Source organism: Rhincodon typus, chromosome 15 (genome assembly GCF_021869965.1).
Source record: "Rhincodon typus isolate 14 chromosome 15, sRhiTyp1.1, whole genome shotgun sequence".
NCBI lineage: Eukaryota > Metazoa > Chordata > Chondrichthyes > Orectolobiformes > Rhincodontidae > Rhincodon > Rhincodon typus.
The window spans coordinates 52,357,679-52,371,680 of NC_063346.1; the positions used below are offsets into that span (position 1 = coordinate 52,357,679).

Here is a 14,002-nt window from a genome sequence, read left to right on the forward strand (position 1 = left end):
GAAAGAACGAAAGAACGAAAGAACGAAAGAACGAAAGAACGAAAGAACGAAAGAAAGAAAGAAAGAAAGAACGAAAGAACGAAAGAAAGAAAGAAAGAAATCCTAAACAACACAGCTGCTACTGATCACCACGAAATCATTGCCGATTGTCGGAAAAACCCATCTGGTTCACTTATGTTCTTCAGGGAAGGAAATCTGCCACTCTCAACTGGTCTGGCCTACATGTGACTCCAGACCCACAGCAATGTGGTTGACTCTCAATTGCCCTCTGAAATGGCCTAGGAAACCACTCAGTTGTACCAATCGTTACAAAGTCGAAAAGAAATGAAACTGGATGGATCACCTGGTGTCAACCTAGGCACGGAAAAGGCAATGGCAGAAACAACCCTGCAAAGTCCTCCTCTCTAACATCTGGAGGTTAGTGCCAAAATTGGGAAAACTGTCTCACAGACTAGTTAAGCAACAGCCTGATATAGTCATACTCACAGAATCATACCTTACAGACAATGTCCCAGACACCACCATCATCATCCGTGGATATGTCCTGTCCCACCGGCAGGGCAGACCCAGCAGAGGTGGCAGCACAGTGGTACACAGTCAGGAGGGTGTTGCTCTAGGAGACCTCAACATTTACTCCGGACCCTGTGAAGTCTCATGGCTTCAGGTTAAACATGGGCAAGGAGACCTCCTGCTGATTACCATATACCGTCCTCCCTCAGCTGATAAATCAGTACTCCTCAATGTTGAGCAACACTTGGAGGAAGCACTGAGGATGGCAAGGGCACAAAATGTACAATGGGTGGGGGATTTCAATGTCCACCACCAAGAGTGGCTCAACAGCAGTACTACTGATCGAGCTGGTCGGGTCCTAAACTACATAGCTGCTAGATGGGGTTTGCGGCAGGTGGTGAGGGAACCAACAAGAAGGAAAAACATACTTGACCTCATCCTTACTAACCGGGCAGCTGTAGTTGCATCTGTGCATGACAGTATCGGTAAGAGTGACCATTGCACAGTCCTTGTGGAGACAAAGTCCCGCCTTCACATTGAGAATAACTTCCGTCGTGTTGTGTGGCACTATCACTGTGCTAAACGGCACAGACTTTGCACAGATCTAGCAACTCAAGACTGGGCATCCATGAGGCGCTGTGGGCCATCAACAGCAGCAGAATTGTACTCCAGCACAATTTGTAACAACTGGCCTGGCATATCCCCCACTAACCATTAACATCAAGCCAGGGGATCAACCCTGGTTCAATGGAGAGTGGAGGAGAGCATGCCAGAAGCAGCACCAGGCATAGCTGAAAATGAGGTATCAACCTGGTGAAGCTACCAAACAGGATTACTTGCACACCAAACAGCGAAAGCAGCAAGTGACAGACAGAGCTAAGTGATCCCACGACCAACGGATCAGATCGAAGCTCTGCAGTCTTGCCACATCTAGTCATGAATGGTGGTTGACAATTAAACAACTCATTGGAGGAGGAGGTTCCACAAATATCTCTATCCTCAATGACGGAAGAGCCTATCACATCAGTGCAAAAGATAAGGCTGAAGCATTTGCAGTAATCTTCAGCCAGAAGTGCCGAGTGGATGTTCCATCTTGGCCTCCTTCAGTGTTCCCCAGCATTACAGGTACCAGTCTTCAGCCAATTTGGTTCATTCCACATGATATCAAGAAATGGTTGGAGATACCGGATACTGGCCCTGACAACATTCCAGCAGTAGTACTGAAGACTTGTGCTCCAGAACTTGATGCTCCCCTAGCCAAACTGTTCCAGTACAGTTACAACACTGATATCTACCCAACAATGTGGAAAATTGCCCAAGTATGTCCTGTACACAAAAAGCAGGACAAATCCAACGCAGCCAATTCCTGCCCTATCAGTCTACTCTCAATCATCTGAAAAGTGATGGAAGGTGTCATCAACAGTGCTATCAAGCAGCACCTGCTCAGGGACACCCAGTTTGGGGTTTGCCAGGGCCACTCAGATCCTGGCCTGATTATAGCCTTCGTTCAAATGTAGACAAAAGAGCTGAACTCCAGAGATGAGGTGAAAGTGACAGCCCTTGATATCAAGGTTACATTCGACTGAGTGTAGCATCAAGGAGCCCTATCTTGACTAATGAAATGTTAAGTATTAACATCGTATTCCTATAAACCTTGTTAGTTTGCTCTCTTAGGTTAATGATTGTCCTTTTTGTCAGTCTTTTTGCTTATTCCTTGACAAGATTTTTCAGATTTAGGGTGTTAAATAAAAAAAAATCCAGAAAAAACATCCTCAAAATACTCAACACATGCCCATATTGCTAGGAGGTCAGCAGAATGTTAGCTACCAGATTATTAAAAATCATGGATGCTTCTGCCCTCTTGAAATAAAATTAATATTTGCTTCCAACATGATATGAACATGTATTCTTCCAGTAAGTTAAGTGAGGTTACCTGTGATGCGGAGGCAACAGTGTTGGACTGGGGTGGACAAGGTCAAAAGTCACAAGACTTCAGGTCCAATAGGTTTATTTGAAATCATAAGCTTCCAAAGCACTGCCCCTTCGTCAGGTGAAGTGAAGTGAGCACCCAGACACAGACTTTATAATCAGAGAGATCAAATGATCATTCGTTTACTTTCATCTTCTTCGTAAGGTAGCCACTGCAATCAGCTTCCTACCTATGGCGGAATTCATGGCAGCTACTAGCATTTGGAACCGAACAGTTCTTAGCTTGAAGGAGGATCAGTGCTGGCATACCTTGCAAATGATAATTGCACACACCCCTCCATATATTGAAACATGCAGTGTCCCAACGAGGGCCATGTATCGTGCAATCATAGCTCTTTGGAATAGTCACCTACTTGGTAGAGGTGTTGCATCAGCTCAGAAACCAATATGACAGTATATTGGAATTGTTGTACGCATTCTAACCTCTCCATCCCCAGTCCCACATCAAATATGGAAGTTATCATTGCGTGCAGTTGACTATTGTTATACTCAGTGTGTAGGATCACAAAACATATGAGCACAACTCATATGAGATCATAATCCACCTAACCCGCACATTTTTAGACTTTGGACTTTGGGAGGAAACCAGAGCACCTGGAGGAAACCCATGCAGACAGGGGGAGAATGTGCAAACTCCACATAGACAGTCACCTAAGGCTGGAATCAACCCGGATCCATAGTGCTGCAGGGCAGTAGTGCTAACCACTGAGCCAATGTGCTGCCCCAAGATAACCAGCTAACTCAGAGTCACCATGTACATTTACCATACTCTTCCTGAATAGCCTATTTCCATGGATTTCCCCCTCTAACTGACCACTTTGCCCTCTGAGCCATGGTAACACTCCACCACCTGTACTGATCACTACTGACAAGCATGATAAGCAGGTTGTAACTCTATGCACGCTAAACGGCAAGTTAAAATGGCAGTACTGTGAGCCTTTAAGCTCTGTCTGATGTGCAAAAGTGTTAAATAGAATGGCATTGCAAGGAAAGACAGCAACACTATGAGCTTGCAGGGAGGCACTAAATGAGTGACTGCTGTGAGAGCCTGAGATGCAGTCTGGTCTAAACTGTGAGCTGGGTATGTGCCCCTGTGAACAAAGTGTTCTTGTGGCAGCCTTTGAACGCTCGTTGCTGGTATGCCCTGAAGTGAAGCTTTAAAATGCAGAAACACCCTGCAAGAGGATCAGAGAGGTAATCATGAGAGGCTGGCAGTTATCAGAAGCCAGCCTCTGTGGATGAGTGATACATGCAGCTGGTGGCATTGGAACGTGTGCTGAGATGTTCTCAGGTGGCAGCCTGGAGAAACAAACAACAAGGTGAAGTTGCCAGGTACCCACTCTGACTTTCATATCATGAAGTTTCAAAGTGTACTTTCCTTGCAGTGGGTGATAGGATATAAAACTGCTTATTAACAAGGTGAAATTCGGTACTCATGAGGCTGTTAATAAGCAATATCCCCACCAATAAGCATCTTGTCACTGTCTAGTGAGAATTTTGTGATAATACGCAGAACTTTGTTGGAATCTAGCAAGTTGCTGCTAACATCAAGATAGAGCTCAATGGAATTCTCACATCATTGTATCAGATTTCATGCCATAGCCTACATCACTTAGACCCCTGTAAGATTTCTACACTCAATCTTTTTCTGGCTCTAGAAGAATTTTTAAATTTGGTTTCTTTTATTTTCACAACTGCACTGTAAATGTTCCTGTTTGCCAATGCAGTTAGCAACAGCAGACAAAACACAAGAATTAGGAACAGGATTGGCCATTTAGTCCATCAGGCCTGCTCCACCACTTAGTAAGATCATGACTGATACAATTGTCACCTTCACTTCTCTTTCCTGTCTGACCCCCATACCCTCCAACACTTTGTCAATACAGAATCTGTGTATTTCAGCCTAACAAAGATCCTGCGCAGCTGCAGTGACACTTATTTTTAGATATTTTCTAATCAATCTGTTCAATGTTATTATTACGCACCTCTGAAGAAGGTGGGACTTGAAACCTGGCCACCTAGTTTAGAGGTAGGGACACCATCACTGTACCAAAAAAGCCCCTTTTTTAGATCTCTTTAATTGATTTCCCTTCCAACAGATGACAGTATTCCATTTCCTAATCACTTGCTGCACCCATATATCATTTTTTTTTAAACTTAATGTACCAGGACATCCAGATCCCATTATATTGCAGAGTTCTGCTGCCTCTTCTTGATTCAAATAATTTACTGCTTTTCTAATCTTAATCCCAAAGTGCAAAAGTTCACATTTTCCCACATCATACTCCATCTGCTTTATTTTTGCCTATTCACTTAATCAATCTAATTCCTTTTGTGGAATGTTTGTGTCCTTTTGAAAATTTACTATACTGTCTATTTTTGCGTCATCAGATTTGGTCACCAGAGAAGCCAAAGTCATTGACATAAATTTTAAATACTATAGTTGAAGCCCTGGCACTATCCCTGTGATACTCAACTAGTAACAGCTTGCCAACCTGAAAATTATCCATTAATCCTGATTCTATGCTTCCTGCTAGTGAATCAATCCTCTATTCATGCTAAAGTGTCACCCCCTGCACCATGAACTTTTATTTTATGCAGTAACCTTTTATGTGGAACCTTATGCAATACCTTTTGGATATCCAAGTTCACCACACCTACAGGTTCTCTGAAGAATTTTGGCAGGTCACAGCCAATGATTCAACTTTCTTAACAGCCACATATTTTAAAACTCTGTGATGAAAACCAACAAGTCCAAAGCATTTAATAGCATTTAGTACAAACAGATTGCCCAGTACACTTTCCTTAATGATTCTGATTTTTTTTAAAAAGCGTCTTCTTCCCTTTTAACTCATGGTTTTCAAGTATTCTTGGTTGCAAATACTTCACCCTTCTTTTTGCACTGATGCTGGCTCCACCAGCTTTGAAGATAGGGATACTTATGGAGCCTTCTCCTCCTGTTGGTTGTTTAATTGCCCATGGACATTCACAGAGGAACCAGGACTTCAGAGCTTAGATGTGATCAGTTGGTTGGAGGATCACCAGCTCTGCTTATTGCATGCTGCTTCTGCTATTTAATTTGTGAGTGCTCCTGTGTGTTAATGTCTAGACAACCAGTTTTAGGTTTGTTAATATCTTCTGCCATACCCTACTGAGGTAACATACTGGAAACCAAGTCCCATTATTCTCAGAGTTATCAAAGTATAAAATTCCCAATTTATCGGTCTTGTAGACCAAAGTTAACAGAAAGGATAGATCAACTTTCTGCACTTATGAAGAATTAAATAGATTCTAGCTGCAGGTAAACAACTATGAACTGTCAACGTATAACTCTACTAGTTAATTCTCTAAACTCCTAATGAAGTTTTCCCTGCATGTACATGTAGTCAAAAAAACATTGTTGTTATGGTTGAAGGGGAAAAAACTGGGAAGGCAGTTCAACAGCCCTAGTCTACAATATTCACTGAAATGATTTTTCTGTTTGCAATGGCTTGGTGCTTTTTCAGGTGCAGCTGACACTGAGTAAACAAATGTTTCACAAATTATATAATCTATGACTCATTGGTTAAAAGCAACAACTTACAGTAACCGGTGAGAGAAAATGAACTGGCTTGCATCAGTTATCTTCTTCTACTTCCAGTCCAAAGGCTTCTGTCAATATCATTCACATGCACAGGCTATTCAGCTACCCAGGAGCTAATCATATGGTTGTTGGCGGTTAGATGGTCTTTGTTAGCCACAGCTGATCACAAGTCCACAAACCAATCAGTTACTTGATATTGGCCGAATCTCACGTGGTGCACATCCCTTCTATAACCAACCTCCCCCACTGACTGAACAAAGCAGCAGTCACCACTCACAATGAGTTTCAATAGATTGCTTTTAAAACCTGAACAAGTCAATAAAATTTCTACTCAAAGAAAAATACATGTGTCTTGGTTTCAATGTTACCAACCGGTTTGGAATATATTAACACTGTTGTAGCTTCACCATGCCGACATCTCATTTTTAGGTATTGATGCTAATCTTGGGATGCTCTCCTGCATTCCTTATTGAACTAGGGTTGATCTCCCAGCCTGGTGGCAATAATAGAGTCATAGGGTTAGATTGTGGTTGAATACAATTTTGCTGCTGCTGATGGTTTATGACACCTCATGGCCCTGTTTTAAGGCGCTTGATCTTTTGAAATCTATCCAATTCAGAATGGTGGCAATACCACACAACACAATGAAAGGTATACTCAATGTGATGATGAGGGCTTGTCTCCACAAGGTCTATAAAGTCATGACTCCCACTAATACTATAATGGATGGTTTCATCTCCGAAGGTGGACTGGTGAGGACAACTACAAGTAAGTTTTTCTACGTTGTTGTTTCTCTCACCCAAAGATCCACCATAGCAACTACATCTTACGTCCTAAATTGTAATCAACAGGAGGTTTCCTTCCTCATGTTTGACCTGATGTCATGTGACCTTGTAGGCTCCTTGTGAATGTTGAGAACTCCCAGGGCAACTTCCTCTCAACTATGTACTGGTGTGCTGCTATCGCTACTGGATTTTTCCTGCCAATGGAACAGTTGGTGATGATGACATATTGGACTTCGTAAGTGATGATTCTGTGAGTATGATCAGGCAGTAGCTTTATTTGTTTAGACTTTTGGTATGAGCCCCCAGATTTAGTAAGGAGAATTTTACAGAGTCGTATTTGCCATTGTTGTTTCTGTTTCCTAGGTTGACAACAGGGTGGTCTGTCCAATTTCATTTACTCTTCAGACTTTGTGTGGCTTGATAGAACTGGGTACTTGGCAGGTCACTTCAGAGGACATCTAAGAATTGCTTGGATTTGATGCCACATATAGGCCAGACCTGGAAAAGATGGCAGATTTTATTCCCTAAAGTACGTTAGTGAATCAAATAGATTTTTAATGAAAATCAATAATGGTTTCATGATCACTATTAGATCAGCATGCTCATTCTGGATTTACTAGCTGAATGCAAATTTCACCAGTAGCCATGGTTGGTTTTGAATTGAAATGCCCATGACATTAGCATGGGTCTTTGGATTACCAGTCCAGTGACATTACCACGACACTTCTTTCTTCCCAAGTGGACAATCGTAAAAGCTGAGGATCTTTCAATTTTACATCTCAATCTCTGTACATGCCTCACTAGTATTCACAGCATCCTGTTCCAGACCACAGACCAAATGTGAAGACTTAAACTGAATTAATCTGACTGCCTTCTGAAAAAAAGTATCCGTGTATCTTTTTCCTTCCTTGGTACATTGAAGTGTCTGAAGCTTGACCCCCCATTAACTTGAACCAGAATTAAAGCCACAGACACTTACTGTAGTCCTGGCTGCCATGGATTACACTGGAGTCCATCAACTCCCAAGCCACAGCTACATTAGATTCCCTGCCAAATGTATTATGTTAAACACCCTAATTTAGGCGAGAAAATGTTCACCAATAAGTTGTTTGTCATATCATTCTTTTATTTTCTTTAGAATGCTCTGAACCCACAGACACACACCCCAAACCACTACTACTTTTCATAATCTCACCATTGCCTCTGCGTTACCCTCTCCATTTCTAGAAAGCAAATGGTGTCTTCTGTAGTTATTGGGGAGTAAAAAATGTACAAGTTGCATGATTTCCCTCACCCCACTGCGTACATTGTCAGCAAACACTCGCTAACAAGTATGATTGTCCACCTAGGAAATTCCATGTCACTGGTCATGGGATCTCTGGGTCTTTTTGTGGCTGATGAGCCCGATCCTAAACTTGCATCTCTGACCACATGTTTGGTAGGTGTTTCGGGGGGCGGGGGGTGGAATTGATCCATGGCCGCAAGATCACTGACACTCCTTTTTCCGGTTCTTCTTCTGTAATCCCTCTTCCTGATGAATGTTCTCAAAGAATGGTGTCCCTTCACACAGGAGGTGCCTCCAAGTCAGCTTCTTCTGAACAAGAATCTCCTACATGTTAACATCTTTGAGGAAGGCCTTCAGGGAGTCTTTGAAATTATTCCTTTGTCCTCCTCTCATTCAACTGCCTTCCTTGAGCTGGGAGAAGATTTGCTTTGGTAGTTGGAACTTGGGCAAACTAAGAACGTGGCCAGCCCGGCTGATTTCGGATGATCATGGCCTCGATGCTAATGCTATTGGCTTTTTCAAGGACACTGATGTTAGTATGCCTATCCTCCCAGCTAATTTGGAAAATCCTCCTTAAGCAACATTACTTCTCAAGGGCCTTGAGGTCTTGTACATATGTAGTTCAAGTTTCAGAACTGTATAAAAGAGTCGGAAGGATGATTGCCTTATAAGCAAGGATCTTGGTATCAGCACTAATGTCATGGTCAAAGAATGTCATCCTAAGATGCCTGAAAGTGGCATTTGCAGATTGGTTGCAGTGTTGAGTCTTCATGCTAAATGAGAGGGAGCTTCCCAGGTTGGGAAAATGTTCCAGGTTTGGGAGGATTTCTCTAATGATCTTCATGGAGGGATGGACTTGGACTTGCCCTGGGACGAGTTGGCAAAGATCTTGAGTTTTTTTGAGGTTGAGACCGAGACCAATTCGCCAGTATGCTTTCATGAAGACATTTAGTGAGGCTTGAAGATTTTCTTCTGAGAGCGCAAGAACATTGTCATCCACATATTGAAGTTCCATGAGCAAGATCGCCATTGTCTTCTTGGATTTCAACTGGCTCAGTTTTCCGTCCATCCTCTAGAAAATGTCCACACCACTGGGAAGCTTGTTCTTGTCAAGGAGAATGGTGGGGATGTAGATGGATAAAAACGTGGGGGCAATAACACATCCCTGCTTGACCCCTGTTTTGACCTCAAAAGATTCTGTCATATTATCATAGATGAGGACCCTTGTCAACATCTTGTCATAGAGAGGAAAGGAAATGTTGATGAATTTCTCTGGATAGCCGTCCTTTAACAGTGTCTCCCATAGTGTTTCTTGACTGAATGACTCAAAAACCTTGGTCAGATAATGAAGGCTACGTAGAGCAGTTGGTGTTATTCCTGGCATTTCTTGGAGTTGCTGAGCAGTGAAAAATACTATTCACAGTTCCTCAGTTTGGTCGTAAGCCACAATGGATTTTAGAAAGGATTTCCTCAGATAGTGCATTTATTTCTATGTGAGCAAAGTTTTTAACAGCAAATTCAATCTACATACATCTCAGTTCATGTATAGTCTCGTTCCCTTATTTCATTTACATATTAATAAATGGTGGATGAAGAAAATCAGGAAAATATGGAATTGACAATTTTACCTCTCTTGGGAACATCATCAGGGCAAAGTAGCCAAGATTTTATATATCCAAGGCCATGCACTAATTTTTTTTTTAAATCCAGAAATAGCACTGTAATGCAGTGATATGTGTTCATCTGCAGATCCCCAACTAGTTTGGTGATTCTGGGCTTCTCCTACTCTGTCATAGTAGCTTTGCCAGAAACTTTAATGTTCCTGAGGCAGAGATAGTAATGGAGTAGAAGAATAACTAAATAAGAACTGGGTGAATGAGTACAGGAACGTAATCTCTCCTTACCATGCAAGGGGAAATTGAGCCCAAATGAAGGATCAAGTTACTTGACTGTTCTCCAGGCAGACAATGGTAGGGACCTAAGAAAACAGAAACACAAATGAAGAAAGCAGGCAGAATTTCTAAGTGTGAAGTGTTTAGAACTGGGATAAATTCATTTAATCAAGAATATGCCAATTCAGGTAAACATCCATTTCCCTGACAGCCACCTGGCTGGTAGGTGGAGAAGATAAAATGGCTGACTATCAATGTCTATGAAATTCTCTCCCTCATTTAACAACTTCAAATACATTAAAATCATCTGCCTACAACCGCTATTAATGCCTATTGACATTAAAAATCAAGCAGAATAAATGAAGGATCCTGCGGCAGTCCGTGTTTTCTGATAAGCTAAAACAGCCTACGAAGTTCCAATTATTTTGGCTACATATTATGGTTTCATCATACTTCTTTTGTTGTCACATGGGATGTGAATATCGCGAGAAAGAAGAATATTTGTTGGCCATTCATCACTGCTCTTGAACTGAGTGGTCTGTTCGGCCATTCAGAGAGTAGTTAAGGATCAATCACATTGCTATAGGGCTGAAGTCACATAGCTATAGGGCTGAAGTCACATACAGGCTTGGCTGGATAAGGACGGAAGATTACATTCCCTAAAGGAAATCAGTGAACCAAATGAATTTTCGATACAATTTTGATAGTTTCCAGTACATTAGTCTGAACCTCTTGATTACTAGTCTAGTGATATTACCACTACACCAGTCTCTTCGTAATGATGTTGTGCCAAGCTGCACATCTCAACTTAGTCGTCTGAAGCACTCCCAATGTTCTTTATTGCAGATGCTGAGGTTTCTCGCGCACACACAAGCCTCTCTCTGAGACTGATGTGACTCGAAATTATACTCAATGGTGGACGAAATTATACTCAATAGCAGACTAAACTGAAAGTGCAGAAATGGCGACGCTTCTCTTGTTTCCCTATTTTTAAATCTTGCTGTGCGTCACCGATGTGCCTGTATGTTTAGACCTTAAACTTGCCAGCCATACACAACACAGGCACACCACCATATCTGCGCCATGACCCCACAGCCCAGGATCTATTCGCATAGAAACATTCATATAGCGGTATGTGGGGGCCATAATAGCTTTCCTAGACCGCTCTTTTACCTGAAAACGACTTTGCATCGTTATCCGCTCGCGCTTCCCAACCGCGTAGTCGCATCCGCTTGGCCGCGTGCCCTTGCTCCGGCCGCGCAAACTCATTCTTTTGGCCGCGTGTCCCTGTTGCTGCCGTTATTGCCAGGTCATCTCCGCTAGCTGCATGAAGAGCCCGGCGCCATCTTGTGAGGAGTAAGAGGTGTCGTGATGGTAAATAAAGAAATAAAATGAATTGCAGGCAAGGATGGAACTAAAGACGAAGGTAAGAGTGGAGTCTGGGGAAACGATGTTTGATGAGGCAAGCCAGGTATAACTGATGGTTACTGGTAAAGAATGATGGATAAGGGCCAGAGAAAAAAAGCCAACTCTATATTTCAATTGTTTGAAAATGTACTGAATCACGATAAAGTTGGTTAGTGTTTCCAATTCAGCTTGTTATTTGAAAATGATATGGTGTAAATAATGAATTTTGCGACTTCAAATGAAAAGCTGATGATTTAACCACCGTCTTCCATATATTAATTTCTTATATGAGAAAATGTTAACCAATTCTCTTTCATAATTCTGAAGTATAATTTTCGTAATGGATATATAGAGGACAAAGATAATCATGTATTTAGATAAACACTTGAAAAGCCTTTGCATATGAGCTCGTAGACCAAGTTACAGAAAATAGAATGACAGTAGATAGTTGATGACTGGAATGGACACAGTAGTCCAAGGAGGCCCTAAATGTGCTTGAATCTCTGTGACTGTTTGTGACAGGGAGAATCTGACTTTCTCATTTTGCTTAGATGGTCCATTGGCCCCAAGAAATATAGACCAAAGTGCCCACTTGTGCTTTTGAGTTTTTGGTTTGTTAGAAAGAATCTTACAGTGCAGAGGGTTGTCATTTGGTCTGTGCCACTTCTTAAAAGAGCCATCCAATTTCAGACCAATCCCAGCTTCCTCCTTGTAAGTCTATGAATTAAAAAAAATTGTTCATGGATTGTGGACATCAATGGCTGGACAAGCTATTGCCCATCATAGTTGATCTTGGGAAGGTGGTGTGAACTGCATTCTTGGACTGCTGAAGTCCATTTGCTGTAGGTATACAAGCAATTCCATCCGGGAGGTAATTCCAGAATTTGGACTCAGCAACATTAAAGGAACAGCAATGTATTTCTGAGTCAGGATGGTGAGTAGCTTGGAGGGGAACTTGCAGATGGTGCAATTTCCATGTATCTGCATCCCTGATCCTGCTGTCTAAGGAACGTTCGTGAACATCTTTGGTGCATCTTAAAGTCATAGAGTATGCCAGTACAGAACAAGCCTTTTGGCCCATCACATACATGCCAGTCAAAAACAATTACCTAGCTATTTCCAAAAATCATTGGATTCTGGAGAAGTGCCAGAGGATTTGAAAATTGCTAATGTGACACCTTATTCAAATAGGGAGAGAGGCAAGAAGTGGGTAACTTTAGGCTGATTAGCCTAACTATTTTTGAAAAGGCATTGGAAACAATTATTAAAGAAATAAAAGCAGAACATCTGGAAAATCATTATCTAAAAAAGCAGAGTTAACATGGCTTTGTGGAGGGGAAATCATGTCTGACTAATTTATTAGACTTTTTCGAAGAAGTGTCAACCAGCGTGGATAGAAGGGAACCATAGACGTGTTGTATTTGGACCTCCAGGAGGTATTTGACAAGGTACCTCACAAAAGATTAAGTCATAAGACAAGAGCCCACGATATTAGAGGTAGTATATTGGCACGGATAGAGAATTGGCTCATGGGCAGGAAACAGCGAGTGGTGATAAGGAGTTCTTTTCAGGGTGGTGATTCTTGACCAGTAGGGTTCCACAAGGGACTGTGACTGTTTACAATATATAGAGTAATTAAGTCAAACAGCACAGAAACAGACCCTTCAGTCCAACTCATCTGCACCGTCCAGACATGCCAAACTGACTCAGTCCCATTTTCCAGCATTTGGCCTGTATTCCTCTGAACGCTTCCTATTCATAAACCCATCCAGATGCCTTTCAAATATTGTAATTCTACCCGCCTCCACCTGCCAGCTTGTTCCATACACACACCACATCTGAGTGAAATAGTTACCCCTCAGGTCCTTTTCAAATCTTTCCCCTCTCATCTTAAACCTTTTCCCTTTAGGTTTGGACTCTCTCACCTTAAGAAAAAGACCTTTGCATTCACCCCATCCATGCCCCTCATGGTTTTATAAATCTTGATAAGGTCACCCCAGCCTATTCAGCCTCTGCCTATAACTCAAACCTTTCAACCTATAAATCTTTCCTGTACCCTGTCAAGTTTAACAACATCCTATTCATGACTTGGAGGAGGGAGTTGAATAAACTGTAGCTACAGTTGCAGATGGCACAAAAATAGTTGAAAGGGCAGGTTGTGAGAGGGATACAAACAGTTTACAGAGAGATGTAAGTAAGTGGGCAAAATTTGGCAAATGGGGTGTAATGTGGGAAAACGTGAAGTTGTTCACTTTGGAAGGGAGAGCAAGAGAACAGAATATTATTTAAATGGAGAGAAACTCCAGAATGTTGCAACACAAAGGGACTTCGGGATACTTGTGCATGAAACATAGAAAGCTAGCACGCAGGTGCAGCAGGTAATCAGGAAAGGCTAATGGAAATGCTGGTCCTTATTTCAAGACGGTTGAAGTATAAGTGTAGGAAAGTCGTACTCTAATTGTATAACGTGCTGGTGAGACCACATCTTGGAGTACAGTGAGCAGTCTTGGACCCTTTAATGAAGGAAAACTATCATTTCATTGGAGGCAGG

At 42.0% G+C, this 14,002-nt stretch overlaps 1 protein-coding gene across 3 annotated transcripts in view; it reads right to left on the reverse strand.

The window, feature by feature from the left end:
• Nucleotides 1–11,331, reverse strand: part of LOC109915551 (Y+L amino acid transporter 2-like) — a 98,051-nt gene extending 86,720 nt beyond the window's left edge. For 2 of the 3 annotated variants that reach the window (XR_007263788.1, XM_048605810.1), the window contains exons 1-2: nt 11,218–11,331; nt 10,057–10,130 (exon numbers count right to left, since the gene is read on the reverse strand). The gene's annotated coding sequence lies outside the window, so the exon portion shown is untranslated. Of the gene's footprint in view, nt 1–7,122; nt 7,366–10,056; nt 10,131–11,217 lie in introns of those variants that run through there. The other variant, XR_007263787.1, reaches the window with a different exon arrangement.
• Between the last annotated feature and the right edge of the window lie 2,671 nt (nt 11,332–14,002).